Below are 13,704 nucleotides of genomic sequence, written 5' to 3'. Positions count from 1 at the left end.
TTTTTTTTTTTTTTTTTTAAACAATAGATTTTTATTGAGTATTTACATAACAGGTTAATATTGTCATGTTAGTCATTTGTGAGTAATTTGGTTATCTTGGTTCATAAGATTGTTCTTGTAAAACTACAATATTTGGTAGTCTTTACCAGCCCACCCCTATGGGGTTCAAACTGTAGGCATGGCTAGGCCACCAACTGAGTTAACGAATTGAATACAGAAAATTATACAAAGAGCAGAAAAAAAAATATATATATATATATATATATATATATATATATATATATATATATATATATATATATATATATACTGTATATACTCGAGTATAAGCCACGTTTTTTAGCAAATTTTTTTGTGCTGAAAATGCCCCCCTCGGCTTATACTCGAGTACTTTTTGTTCCTAATCTCCCGGATTTTGGGGACCCGGTACCGACCGGCTGTAGGTCCCCTGGACCCCAAACTTGGCATACATATAGCCCCACTCTTACTCTACAAGTGTGCAAAGTTTGTTGTCCAGGTGACCTACGGTGGGGGAGCACCGGTTTTATTTATTTATTTTTCAAATCCGAGAACCCCTTCTATATACTCCCATGTTGAACGCAAGTCTAGTCATGGACACAGTGAGGCATGCAGATGGATACCCTAGGCTTATACTCGAGTCAATACGTTTTCCCATTATTTTTTTTTGTGGTAAAATTGGGTGCCTCGGCTTATACTCTAGTATATATGGTATATACACATACATACACACACACATATATGTATATTTCCCAGGGCGTCTTTCAGGACAGCACCTCGAGATATTGGCTCCTCCCTCTCCACAGGAAACACCTTCAATCCAAGATCTTTAAAGGGAGGCTCCTCCCAGCACACATCAGTTTTTGTGTTTCCTCCGACCCGGAGGGAACACCTTCCAGAGGGGAGTAAATATTTTTTTTTTTTTTTTGTTTGTGTCCTGTGGGACCGCTTCCCTCTTACCTGTCAGGCATCTGCCTGTGAGACGTCCGCTCCCCGCGCTACCCGTTCGGTGGCGGTTAGTAGCCGGGCTCCCCCTTCCACGGTAGCGTGCTCAGTGGAGCCAACGAAAAGCTGGGAGGGCGTCCGGCGGCCGCGCGCGCGATTCGCGCCATTATTTTTCATACAGCGCGGTCGCTGGTGTGATGCGTCATTTCCGGCGCTTTCGGCTAGAGGAAGGGGCGGGGCGGGAGCTGGTGCTGATTTCCTTCTTCCGGTCCGGCGCAACGGCGCTTTTGGTCTCCGGAGAAGGGGTAACAAGCCACAGGGTGAAGCGCTGGCGTTCTGAGATGGAAACGGCAGAGAATCCAGCGGTGGGGACAGGCACAAGCACCAGCAAGACCTCAGCAGGAAGCAGCACAGTGAGTGTCCTTCCTTTTGATTTTTTCTGCCCTAAAGTTTTTTCTTAAGGTGGAGGGTCGGTCTCAACTTTTTTTCTCCCCCCCCCCAGTGGCTTTGGGGGGCCTGTCTGGGCACTAGTTTGGCTGCTGTCTTTTACTAGTGCACCTTTGCTAGGGGACCACATATGGGAACAGGGTTCTCACTAGGGTCCCCCTACTTTCTTCTGTGCTTTTTTTCAGGCTAAATCCGACACTAGAAGAAAATGCCCATCATGTAGATCAAAGATGAGCGATAGCTGGAAGAAAGTACTGTGTAAAGCTTGCATTGATGTTTTAATTCAGGAAGAATCAGCCGCCATGCGGGATGATCTGATCTCCTCAGCGAAAAAAGAACTATTGAGCACGTTCCAATCTATGCGTGATTCATTAGTTGCGCCTTCCACCCCTCAAGCATCCACTTCCCAATCTTCGCAGGAGTCAGGGATTGTACCTGAACTTGTTATGGTTGAGGATTCAGGTCCCGGGGACCAACACGGTAGCGAGGACTCAGAGGAGTCAGAGGGGGAGGTGATAGGACAACCCTCAAAGTTTAAATTATCCCTGGAGGAAGTGGAAGGCTTAATCAAGGCCATACAGGTTACTTTGGGCCTGACTGAGGAAAAAAGAGATTTAACCTTACATGACCGCATGTATGCGGGTCTAGGTGAACCTAAAGGGCGGGTCATTCCGGTTCATGCAGTAATTTCTGAGGCCATAGTTAGAGAATGGCAGGATCCAGAAAAGAAGCCCTTTTTTCCTAAATCTCATAAGAGGCGCTTTCCTTTTGAGGAAGATTCAGCAGCAGTCTGGAACAAAGTTCCTAGACTAGATGCGGCTTTTTCGCAGGTATCCAGGTCAACAGACTTGGCCTTTGAAGACATGGGGGTCCTTAAGGACCCCATGGATAAGCGTATGGATCTACTCTTAAAGAGGGCATGGCAATCAACCATGAATGGTCTAAAGCCTGCCATGGCTACTACATGTGTGGCCCGGAATCTGGAGTTCTGGATGAACCAGTTGAAAGCTCATATTTCAGCTGATTCATCGAAAGAAGAGATTCTGGATTCTTTTTCTACCTTAACCACAGCTGTAGCCTACATTGCAGATGCTTCAGCAGAGGCTATAAAGATGTCAGCTAGGTCCGCGGCTCTGGCAAATTCCGCCAGGAGAGCGTTATGGCTAAAAACCTGGCCAGGGGATGCGGCATCAAAGAATAAGTTGTGCGGCATTCCGTTTTCAGGAGACCTCTTGTTTGGTCCTGAGTTGGATAGCATCTTGGATAGGACCGCGGATAAGAAAAGATCTTTCCCCGTCAAGAGAAAGAGGCAACCTCCCAGACGGTTTTTTCGTCAGCAAAGAGGGCAAGACAAAAACAACAAACCCCAGGGGGATAGGAGAGGTTGGGCGGCCCAAAAGGGCAAGGAGAAAAAAGGAATCCTTTTCAATCCTCCTGCGCAGCCCCAGAAGTCTCAATGACTCGGTGACCCGGGTCGGCGGAAGATTGCAGAAATTTCTTCCGCAATGGTCAGAGATAACCACCAATGGTTACATTCTGAACACCTTGTCCCGGGGGTACGAGATAGAATTTTCGGAGACCCCACCACAAAGTTTCCGGGTAACAAACCTCCCAAAAGATCCACTAAAATCCCTGGCCATGAAATCCTCTTTAAAAGAGCTGATTCAGCAGGGAGTAATAGTGCAGGTGCCTCAGGCAGAACAAGGGTTGGGGTTTTACTCCCATGTGTTTCTAGTGAGGAAACCCACGGGAAAATTCAGGATGATCTTAAACTTAAAACCCTTGAACAAATCAGTCAAGTACAGGAGGTTCAAAATGGACTCTATTTTTTCGGTAAGGAATCTATTGACGCCAGGTTGCTTCATGGCGTCAATAGATTTAAGGGATGCCTACCTGCACATCCCAATCGCTCCGCAATCCCAGAGATACCTCAGACTAGCGGTAAGGAGAGGAGGGGTGGTCCAACACCTACAGTACAGGGCTCTCCCCTTCGGGCTCTCATCCTCACCACGGATATTTTCCAAGGTGATGGCAGAGGCCTTGGCCCCGCTTCGTTTACAGGGGGTGGCGGTAATCCCGTATTTAGACGACCTATTGATTTTTGCCCCGTCAAGGGAAAAACTACTGATGGATTTGTCCAAAGCTCAGAGTCACTTAGAATCTCTGGGATGGATTCTGAATCTTCAGAAATCATCTCTAGTACCCACTCAAGAAATTATCTTCCTGGGCTATCAGGTGAACTCTTTGAGCCAGAAAATGTTTCTACCCCTAGAAAAGAAAGTCAAGGTCCAGGAGACCATTTCTCGGCTCCAGTCCAACCAGCCCATAACTATAAGACAGGTAATGTCGGCTTTAGGGGTGTTAACCTCGACCATGCCGGCAGTACAGTGGGCGAGACTGCATGTCCGTTGCTTACAGAGTTTTCTTCTAAGATCTTGGGATCACAGTCTCAGCTCCCTGGACAATCTTGTAAAGATTCCATCCCGGGTAAAAAGATCCCTTTATTGGTGGAAGAACCAGCAGGTCCTCTCGAAGGGTCTGTTGTGGTCTTTCCCGGTGGAAAAAAGGTTAACAACAGATGCCAGTGCGTGGGGATGGGGAGCCCACTTAGAGAAGGATTTCATTCAGGGCTGCTGGTCAAAAGAGGAGTCGGTTCGGTCCTCAAATTGGAGAGAGTTAAGAGCGATCTCATTAGCTCTACAGAGGTTTGCCCCAGATCTAGTAGGCCACCATGTTCAGGTGTTGACAGACAATGTTACGGCTGTAGCGTATGTAAACAGACAGGGGGGCACCAGAAGCAAGCCCCTGCTGTTGTTGGCCGAAAGCACCTTACAGTGGGCAGAAAAGAACTTACTATCCCTCTCAGCGGTGCACCTGAGGGGATCACTGAACGTGGTGGCAGACTTTCTGAGCAGACATCAGGTTCGGGAGGCGGAGTGGTCATTGAGTCCAGAAGTCTTTCTAGAAATCTCCAACAGGTGGGGTCAACCGGAGGTGGACCTGTTTGCCTCGAGAGAGAATGCCCAGGTACCTCGGTTTTTTTCCCTGGACAGGCGGGTCGGGTCCCTGGGGATAGATGCTCTGGCGCATCCATGGAGATTTCGCCTTTGCTTTGCTTTCCCCCCTTTCCAGATTCTCCCGCTAGTCTTAAGAAAGATTCAGAAGGAAGGGGTCCCAGTCATTTTGATCGCTCCTTACTGGCCCAAGAGAGCATGGTTCTCAGCAATCCTAGGGATGGCAACGGAACCATGTTGGCATCTTCCTCTCAGGTCAGATCTTCTGAGGCAGGGTCCAGTATTCCACCCGGACGTATCCAGACTCTCCCTTGCAGCTTGGTTTCTGAAAGGAAGATCTTAAAAGATAAAGGTTTTTCAGATCGGCTGATCTCTACCCTGTTAAATAGCAGGAAGAAAGTCACGAGAGCCATCTATGCTAAAGTTTGGAGAGTATATACGTCCTGGTGTAATGCTTCAGCCAGGGAGCCGAGCAGTCTTATTGCCATCCTAGAGTTCCTTCAAGATGGAGCGGACAAAGGATTAGCGGTCAGCACCCTAAAAGTGCAGGTGTCCGCCTTAGCAGTTTTCTTGGAAAGATCCATAGCCTCAGAGCCGTTGGTAGCCAGATTTTTTAGAGCCCTCACTAGGGCTAGGCCGCCACGGGTCAAGGGCTTCCCTAAGTGGGACCTATCGGTGGTTTTAAAGGCTTTAGCAGTGAAGCCTTTTGAGCCTTTGAGTGATGCGTCTCTTAGGGACGCTACCTTGAAGGTTCTTTTTCTGGTCGCGATAACCTCAGCTCGCAGGGTTAGCGAACTACAGGCCCTGTCAGTAAGGGAACCGTATTTTTCATTATTTTCTGATAGGGTTGTGCTTAGAACAGACCCAAAATTCTTACCTAAGGTAGCCTCAGCGAGCAATCGCTCTCAGGAGATTGTGCTACCCACTTTTTGTTCCAACCCCGTGGGGGAGAAAGAATCTTTTTTTCACATGTTGGATGTGAGAAGGGCTCTGCTATGCTATCTCAAAATAACAGAGCCTTTCAGATGTTCAGAATCGTTATTTATTTTATTTGGGGGCAAAAGAAAAGGCCACCCGGCCTCAAGGGGCACCATAGCCAGATGGTTAAAATTAGCTATCAGGGAGGCTTATTTGCATTCAGAGTTAGTGCCGCCAGAAGGGATTTGTGCTCATTCTACACGTGCGCTTGCAACCTCATGGGCTGAGAGAGCTGGTGCCACCCCGGACCAAATATGCAAGGCGGCGACGTGGTCAAGTTTTAACACCTTTGTACGGCATTATAGGTTGGACCTTATTTCTGCCAAGGATCAAGCATTTGGCAGAAAGGTCCTACAAGCTGTTGTCCCGCCCTAGGGTGGTAAGTCTCTGGTATCCTCTCGAGGTGCTGTCCTGAAAGACGCCCTGGGAAAAAGCAAGTTAGTCTTACCGGTAACTTGTTTTCCAGAAGTCTTTCAGGACAGCAGCATCCCGCCCGTATATATGTAATTATTAATGTGCCACGCTGTGACTAACCTATGTGTTTATGTGTTCCAGCCGGGGCCGGAGGTTTCTCGGTAACAACTGATGTGTGCTGGGAGGAGCCTCCCTTTAAAGATCTTGGATTGAAGGTGTTTCCTGTGGAGAGGGAGGAGCCAATATCTCGAGGTGCTGTCCTGAAAGACTTCTGGAAAACAAGTTACCGGTAAGACTAACTTGCTTTTTTGTGTGTATGTATGTGTGTGTATATATATATATATATATATATATATATATATATATATATATATATATATATATATATATATATATATATATATATATATATATATATATATATATATATATACAAAATATACATTTGTGTGTATGTATGTGTGTGTGTATATATATATATATATGTGTGTATATATATATGTGTGTGTGTGTGTATGTATATATATATATATATATATATATATATATATATATATATATATATTAAGCTAACTGAACAAAACTTGCTATATTTGGCAAACTCTTAGACTATAGACAAAAGTGTGTGTGTGTGTTTGTTTTTATTATTATTATTATTTATTTATTTATTTATTATTATTATTATTTTGTTTAACCTTTTGGCTAAAGTGGGGGGATGTTTATAAACTCACTTTTTACTGCAATCTTTGTCACTATGGTTGGCTACCAAGACAAGAGATCTTGTTCTGCGTTTCTGTTGGGGAGGTACCCTTCTCTTGCAGTCTTTGTAATAACAACCTGCTGACTGCTCACAGTAAATATACTGCCAGCGAGTGACAGGTACAAGCACAATTGCGTACCTGTGCATCAGGCATGCACGCACCCCCTGCTGACCCGTGTTGTGATGTGGACACAGTATACTAGCAGGGATATGCAATTAGCGGACCTCCAGCTGTTGCAAAACTACAAGTCCCATCATGCTTCTGCTTCTGAGTGTTATGCTTGTGGCTGTCAGAGTCTTGCTCTGCCTCATGGGATTTGTAGTTCTGCAACATCTGGAGGTCCGCTAATTGCATATCACCGCAGTATAAGTTTGGCAGCAGATTTCAGCCAATGGTTTTGGCTGAAATCTGCTTTTTCCAATAGCACACAGAGTTCTGAGTTTACACACGTGTGCATAGGAACAGCGATCTGACTGTTTTTCCCCCTTTAAAAGCATGGAGAAAACACATCCAGATCAGAAAGCCCGTAAATGTTAACCCCTTCCCAGCCAGTGTCATTAGTACGGTGTCAGTGTACAGTAGAGCTGCACGATGAATCGTTATCGCGATCTTTTTCCAATTCTTGATGCAGGGTTTCACGATCTTTGACATGAAAAGATTTAACTCTCTGCACTTTGGTATGCAAAGAATTTCCTGTCTGCTCTCAGCCAAAAGTCAAAGTCTGGGCAGCCTGCCAAGTTTTGAAAACATTCTTTATCAGTGGAAAGTTAAGTCTAAACATTGTATCATCAAAGGAATAAACTTCTGTATGTAAATTAGGGAACGTTTAACCACTTAAACACCAAACCTTTTTCTGACAGCTCTTTTCAAGTTAAAATCATTATTTATTTTTTTGCTAGAAAATTACTTGGAACCCCCAAACCTTATGGGGCAGATCCACAGAGCAAGTACGCCGGCGTATCTACTGATACGCTGGCGTACTTTCAAATTTCCTGCGTCGTATCTTTAGTTTGAATCCTCAAACCAAGATACGACGGCATCTGGGTAAGATCCGACAGGCGTACGCCTTCGGATCTTAGATGCAATACTTCGGCGCCCGCTGGGTGGAGTTTACGTTGTTTTCCGCGTCGAGTATGCAAATTAGCGATTTACGACGACCCACGAAAGTACGCGTGGCCGTCGCATTTTCTAACGCCGTCTGTAGTCGGCTTTTTCCGGCGTATAGTTAAAGCTGGTATTTTGCGGCGTATAGATAGACTTGCCATGTTAAGTATGGCCGTCGTTCCCGCGTCAAAATTTTTATTTTTTTTGCGTAAGTCGTCCGTGAATAGGGATGGACGTAACTCACGTCTAAGTAAAAAAAATGACGTCCTAGCGACGTCATTTAGCGCAATGCACGGCGGGAAATTTTGCGCATGCGCATTTCATTCGGCATGGGGACGCGCTTCATTTAAATGAATCACGCCCCCTACCCGCCGATTTGAATTCCGCCGCCAGAAATACACTACGCCGCCGTAACTTAAGGCGCAAATTCTTTGAGGATTCGAAGATCCACCAGGTAAGGTACGGCGGCATTGCGTATCTCTGATACGCTGCGCCCATCTAATTATCTGTGGATCTGGCCCATTATATTTTTTTTTAGTAGAGACCCTAGAGAATAAAATGGCGGTTGTTGCAATATTTTATGTTGCACTGTATTTGCGCAGCAGTCTTTTTTAAATGCATTTTTTTTTGGAAAAAATTACTTTCATGAATTAAAGCGGGAGTTCACTCGAAAAAAATTATTTAACATTAGATTTAGGTTAATTAAGGGGAGCAGAAACTGGTATTTTTTTAAAAATCAATGCCGTACTCACCATTGTAGAGAGAGAGATGTTCTCCCGCCGCTTCCGGGTATGATCTTCGGGACTGGGCGTTCCTATTTGATTGATGGCCTTCCAACGGTCGCATACAGCGCGTCACCAGTTTCCAAAAGAAGCCGCACGTCGGTGCGGCTCTATACGGCGCCTGCGCACCGACATTTGGTTAATTTCGGAAACTCGTGACGCACTGTATGCGATGGTCGGAAGGCTGTCAATCAAATAGGAACGTCCAGTCCCGCAGCCCATACCCGGAAGCGCGGGAGAACATCTATCTCTACAACGGTAAGTACGGCATTGATTTTTAAAAAAATAGTGTAAAAGATTTTACGCCATGAGAATCGTGATCTTTATTCTAAGCAAAAAAATCGTCATTCTCATTTTGACCAGAATCGTGCAGCTCTAGTGTACAGTATTATCACTGTATTAATGTGTTACTAGCGACATCATTGACCCTCCCAGATGGTGTCTGGTAATTGCCTGCCACCCTATCTCAGTTCCACTATAAGTTCCTGATTACCGTCATTGCAGTATAGCCTCTATAGCTGTGCATCTCCAGTATACAGTATAAACCATAGTTTGTAAACGCTATAACTTTTGCACAAACCAATTAATATACATTTTTTTGGAATTGTATTTTTTTTTTTTATTACCAAAGACTGGTAGCTGAATACATTTTGGCCTCAATTTGAGGAAATTCGATTTTTTTTTATGGTGTATTGTATAAAATATTTTGGGGGGGGGGTTTAAATTTTTTTTTTTTTTTTTTTTTTTTTTTTATATATATATATATATATATAATTAAAAAAAAAAAAACCCCGGTGGTGATAAAATCCCACCAAAAAAGATCTCTTTTGTGTGAAAAAAATTAAATTTGCGTACAGTGGTGCATGACCACGCAGTTGCCAGTTTAAATTGGTGCAGAATAGAAAAAAATGCCCTGGTCATGAAGGGATAAAACCTTCTGGTGGTTAACCCCCAGAACACTAAAACCATTTAAGTGCAGCAGCAGGGCCGAGCTAGTATCCACCCTTTGTCAAAGTGACATTGCTCCGTTGTAGATAACATGGACTGAACACAAGTGCGTTCTGGGCATCTATTTCTAAACGCATAGGGCGGCGCAGCGTATCTGAGATACGCTACGCCGCCGTAGCTTACTTTTTTTGGTTTGAATCCGGGAAGAATTTGCGTCGTAAGTTACGGCGGCGTAACGGCGCCTAATTCAAATCGGCGAGTAGGGGGGCGTGTTTCATTTAAATGAAGCGCGTCCCCACGCCGACAAACTGCGAATACGCCGTCCCTAAATTTCCCGCTGTGCATTGCGCTAAATGACGTTGCAAGGACGTCATTGTTTTGACGTGGACGTAAATTACGTCCGGCCCGATTCACGGACGACTTATGCAAACAAAATATTTTTCTCTTATCGTCCATGGACGGACACAGCTCCTTAAATCTTGACAAGTGGGTTATGTTCCCTGTTTACAGGAGAGGACTAGGCAGAAACATGTTAAATAGTTAAATACATGTTACATTAACAGAGTTGAACAGCCCCGCCCAGGGGGCGGTCCCTCCAGACATAACCCTCCTCACTGCAGCTTGCAGCCTCAGTTTCGTTCTGCCTAGCAAAGGAGAAGGACGTATGGCTCCCTTTGGGCCCAGCGCCCTGAGGAGAAGTTTTATTTTATTTTACTTTACTTTTTCTTGAAGAATCTTCTTTCAACTGTTGGCTGAGAGACAGGCTGGATATTATAGATCCTTGTAGTCTACTCAGTCCGACCAGCAAGCGTGGGCACACCTTTGCAAAGAGGCTTGGTCTGCCACGCCATACCCCATGACTCCTGGGGTGGCCGGTGAGCTTTGCTCCGAGGTCCACATATGACTGGGCTGTGGTGTTGTCTCACTCACAGTGGACCGGGCCGACAGCTACCTCCATTTCGGTTGTAGTTCTGTCAGGAATGCGTCAGCGAGTCCTCGCTTGGACGGGTAAGTACAGTCCCTCCTGCTTCGGTGGGTTGGTACAGCTGGGCATTCCTGGGGTTCGGGGGTCCCTTCCCCTTACTTCCCTGCTCCTTTCCCTTGCTGCATTGCTAACATTGCCGCTGTCAGGGGGGAGGGGGCCTTCCTGAGGGGACTGTGTTATCTGGCCTGTGCTTTTTCTTTTTTGTATTGGGCTTTCCTGTGAGGTAAAAAGCCCTGTGATGAGCACAGATGTTTATGATTATACTTCAGCAGACGCTGACTGATTGGTGACACCTGTAACGGTTTTGCTTTTTATGCTGTATCTGTGTCTTATCCTTAAATAAAACAGCCCTATGAGGCTTTTTCTGTTTAAACACAGGTCCCTGCAAAAGTTACCTCACGGTTCTTTTCCTCTCACAGACAGCACTGGGCAGTCTCCTCCTGAGGGAGTCCCCTGGTTACCCCTGGTCAGCGCAGCAAGTGGGTGAGAGGCCCTGAATAGGGCTCTAGGAGCTTTTGTCTATTTGTATGGACAGGTGTGCATATTATAATACACACTATATGTCTCCACAGAGTGGATGCTGAGGAGATCCCGATGATTCTAATCGCTCCAGATTAATCTCGGCGTCCTTGGTACGCTGATATCGGGCGCCTGGTAGCGGAGGCACCCTGGCGATTGCCAGGGCAGGAGGTTCCTGTCTCAAGGTCCCATACTTCCTCCTGTTGTACAGTCACTGACTTGCTTAACATGGTTATTGGAAGCCAGACTTTAGGTGACCAGGGTCTGTCTGACTCGGTCATCTCAACAGGGCACCGTAGTCTTCTTCCGGAGGATCTACCGTCGCACCTCTCTTGGTGCGAAGGGATGGAGTGACGTCCACGGGCGTACTTTCAATGTCCAGGGTCCTGCTGTTTTTAAAGCTTGGATTGGATCTAAAAATTGCTTAAAGCACCGTTTGGGGGCAGATTTCAGCCTTGGCTGTGTTCTTTTAGTGGCCTTTTTGCGGCCCGTTCCCTGGTGGGTCCCCTTTTTTTGTGTGCAAGGGGTTTGTCATATACTTTCCCCTCTTGGCCCATCTCTTCCCCCATGCGTTTTGTTTCTGGTGCTCTCGGTTCTTCAGGAACCTTCCTTTTGGAAACATCAGAGAGATTTTCTCTTGACACTATCTCAGAAGGTGGCCCCTTTAGTGGCCTTTACCTCTGTTAGAGGGGTTTCTGAGTTGGCGGTCTTGTCTTGCAAGCCGCCATGCTTGATCCCCCATAAGGATTAGGTGATGGTGCGCCCGCGACCTTCCCTTCTTCCGAAGGAGGTTTCGGCCTTTCATACTTTAGGCGTGGTACGCGCTTTGCGGGTATACCAGCCTACTACGGCTCCATTTCGGAGCTTCTGACTCTCTTTTGTGTCGGTGTCTGGTCCACAAAAGGGCCTGGCGGTCTCGTCGACCACCATTTCTCGGTGGATCGGGCAGGCCGTCATACAGGCCTATGCTCCTAAGGGCGGGCCCCCCTTTCCGGTCACGGCACTTTCGACCAGGGCAATTGGTGCTTCCTGGGTTTTTTTTTTTTCCCGACATCATGCGTCGGTCTCACAGGTGTGCGAGGCGGCGATTTGCTCGTCCGTTCACGCTTTTTCCAGAATTTACATGGTTGCTGTGAGTGCATCTTATGATGTTTTTTTCAGCCGCTAGTTTTTGCCGGCGGCTGTTTAAAGTTGCACCTCCTCCGTTGAGGAGCTCTGCTTGTTTTGGGGTGAAGTTAAAATTGTTTTTACTGATATATTTCCCACCCCTCGTTTTTTGACACTGCTTGGGGACGTCCCACTTGTCAAGATTTAAGGAGCTGTGTCCGTCCATGGACGATAAGAGAAAATAGGATTTTTTGTACTCACCGTAAAATCCTTTTCTCTGAAGTCCATGGACGGACACAGCTCCCACCCCTCCTTTTTAGGTTTGTACTGCTTGTTACGAACTGAGGCTGCAAGCTGCAGTGAGGAGGGTTATGTCTGGAGGGACCGCCCCCTGGGCGGGGCTGTTCAACTCTGTTAATGTAACATGTATTTAACTATTTAACATGTTTCTGCCTAGTCCTCTCCTGTAAACAGGGAACATAACCCACTTGTCAAGATTTAAGGAGCTGTGTCCGTCCATGGACTTCAGAGAAAAGGATTTTACGGTGAGTACAAAAAATCCTATTTTTTTTTAAATGATACGCGGGAACGACGGCCATACTTAACATTGAGTACGCCACCAAACAGCAGCTTTAACTATACACCGAAAAAAGCCGACTAGAGACGATGTAAAAGAATGCGACGGCCGCTCGTACGTTCGTGGATCGTCGGAAATAGCTAATTTGCATACTCGACGCGTTGTATCTTGTTTTGAGGATTCAAAACAAAGATACGACGCGGGAAATTTGAAAGTATGCCTGCGTATCAGTAGATACGCCGGCGTACTCGCTTTGTGGATCTGCCCCATAGAGCCCTAAATGTGAGTACCATTCAGTACAGCATTCAGCCTTGTCCTACACCAGTATATGTCCGCCTGCTATAGACTCTGACAGGCAGCGGGCCTGGAAACACTACCAGTGTTTCTGGGCGCACCGAAATGTCAGGTTTGCACACAGAGCAGTTTAATGCCCTGTGTCCAAGGGGCCTAAATGTGAACCGTAAAGCTGATAATACATGGATCGAAATTCAGGTTGGTTCAGCAGGGACTGGTCAAACTTTGATCTGTGTATGGGCAGGCTGATTGTGCCCAAGTCCATCATTCGATCGACTTGGGTACTACCAGCACATCTGATTATTTATATATATATATATAATTAGATAGATTTTTTTTTTTTTCTTTTTTAAACATGGGTTAACATCCAACGACTTTAGTCTCTAGCAGTAATCCTTGTGTTCTGCCAGCTCAGAAGGCTACCCATGCCCACCTGCTGGCAGAACACAAAAGCACTGTGGGAGGCATTCCATCATCAACACTATGTTGATGGGGGGGGGGGGGGGGGGGGAATCAAGTGATTTTCTTTCCTTCCACCTGTGCAGGTAAAAAAAAATGCATTTTTTTTTTTGGAGCCTGTAAAGAATTGCATTAGCGATCAGCAGATTGCTGGTGTCATGCATGTCTTCAGCAGATCTGCCAGTGTATCTATGTGAACTTAAATCCTGTATGGGCAAGCAGATACAATCTGACAGGAAGAGAGGACGAACTACCAGGGTGCTCCACAGCGCTGCGATAGTTCATGGAAAACTACAATCCAATAGCCTTAAAGGCTCCCAGACCTTGTAGTTTTCCATTCACAGGACATTGT

Source organism: Rana temporaria, chromosome 4 (genome assembly GCF_905171775.1).
Source record: "Rana temporaria chromosome 4, aRanTem1.1, whole genome shotgun sequence".
NCBI classification, from domain to species: Eukaryota; Metazoa; Chordata; class Amphibia; order Anura; family Ranidae; genus Rana; species Rana temporaria.
This window is presented reverse-complemented; position numbering follows the sequence as displayed.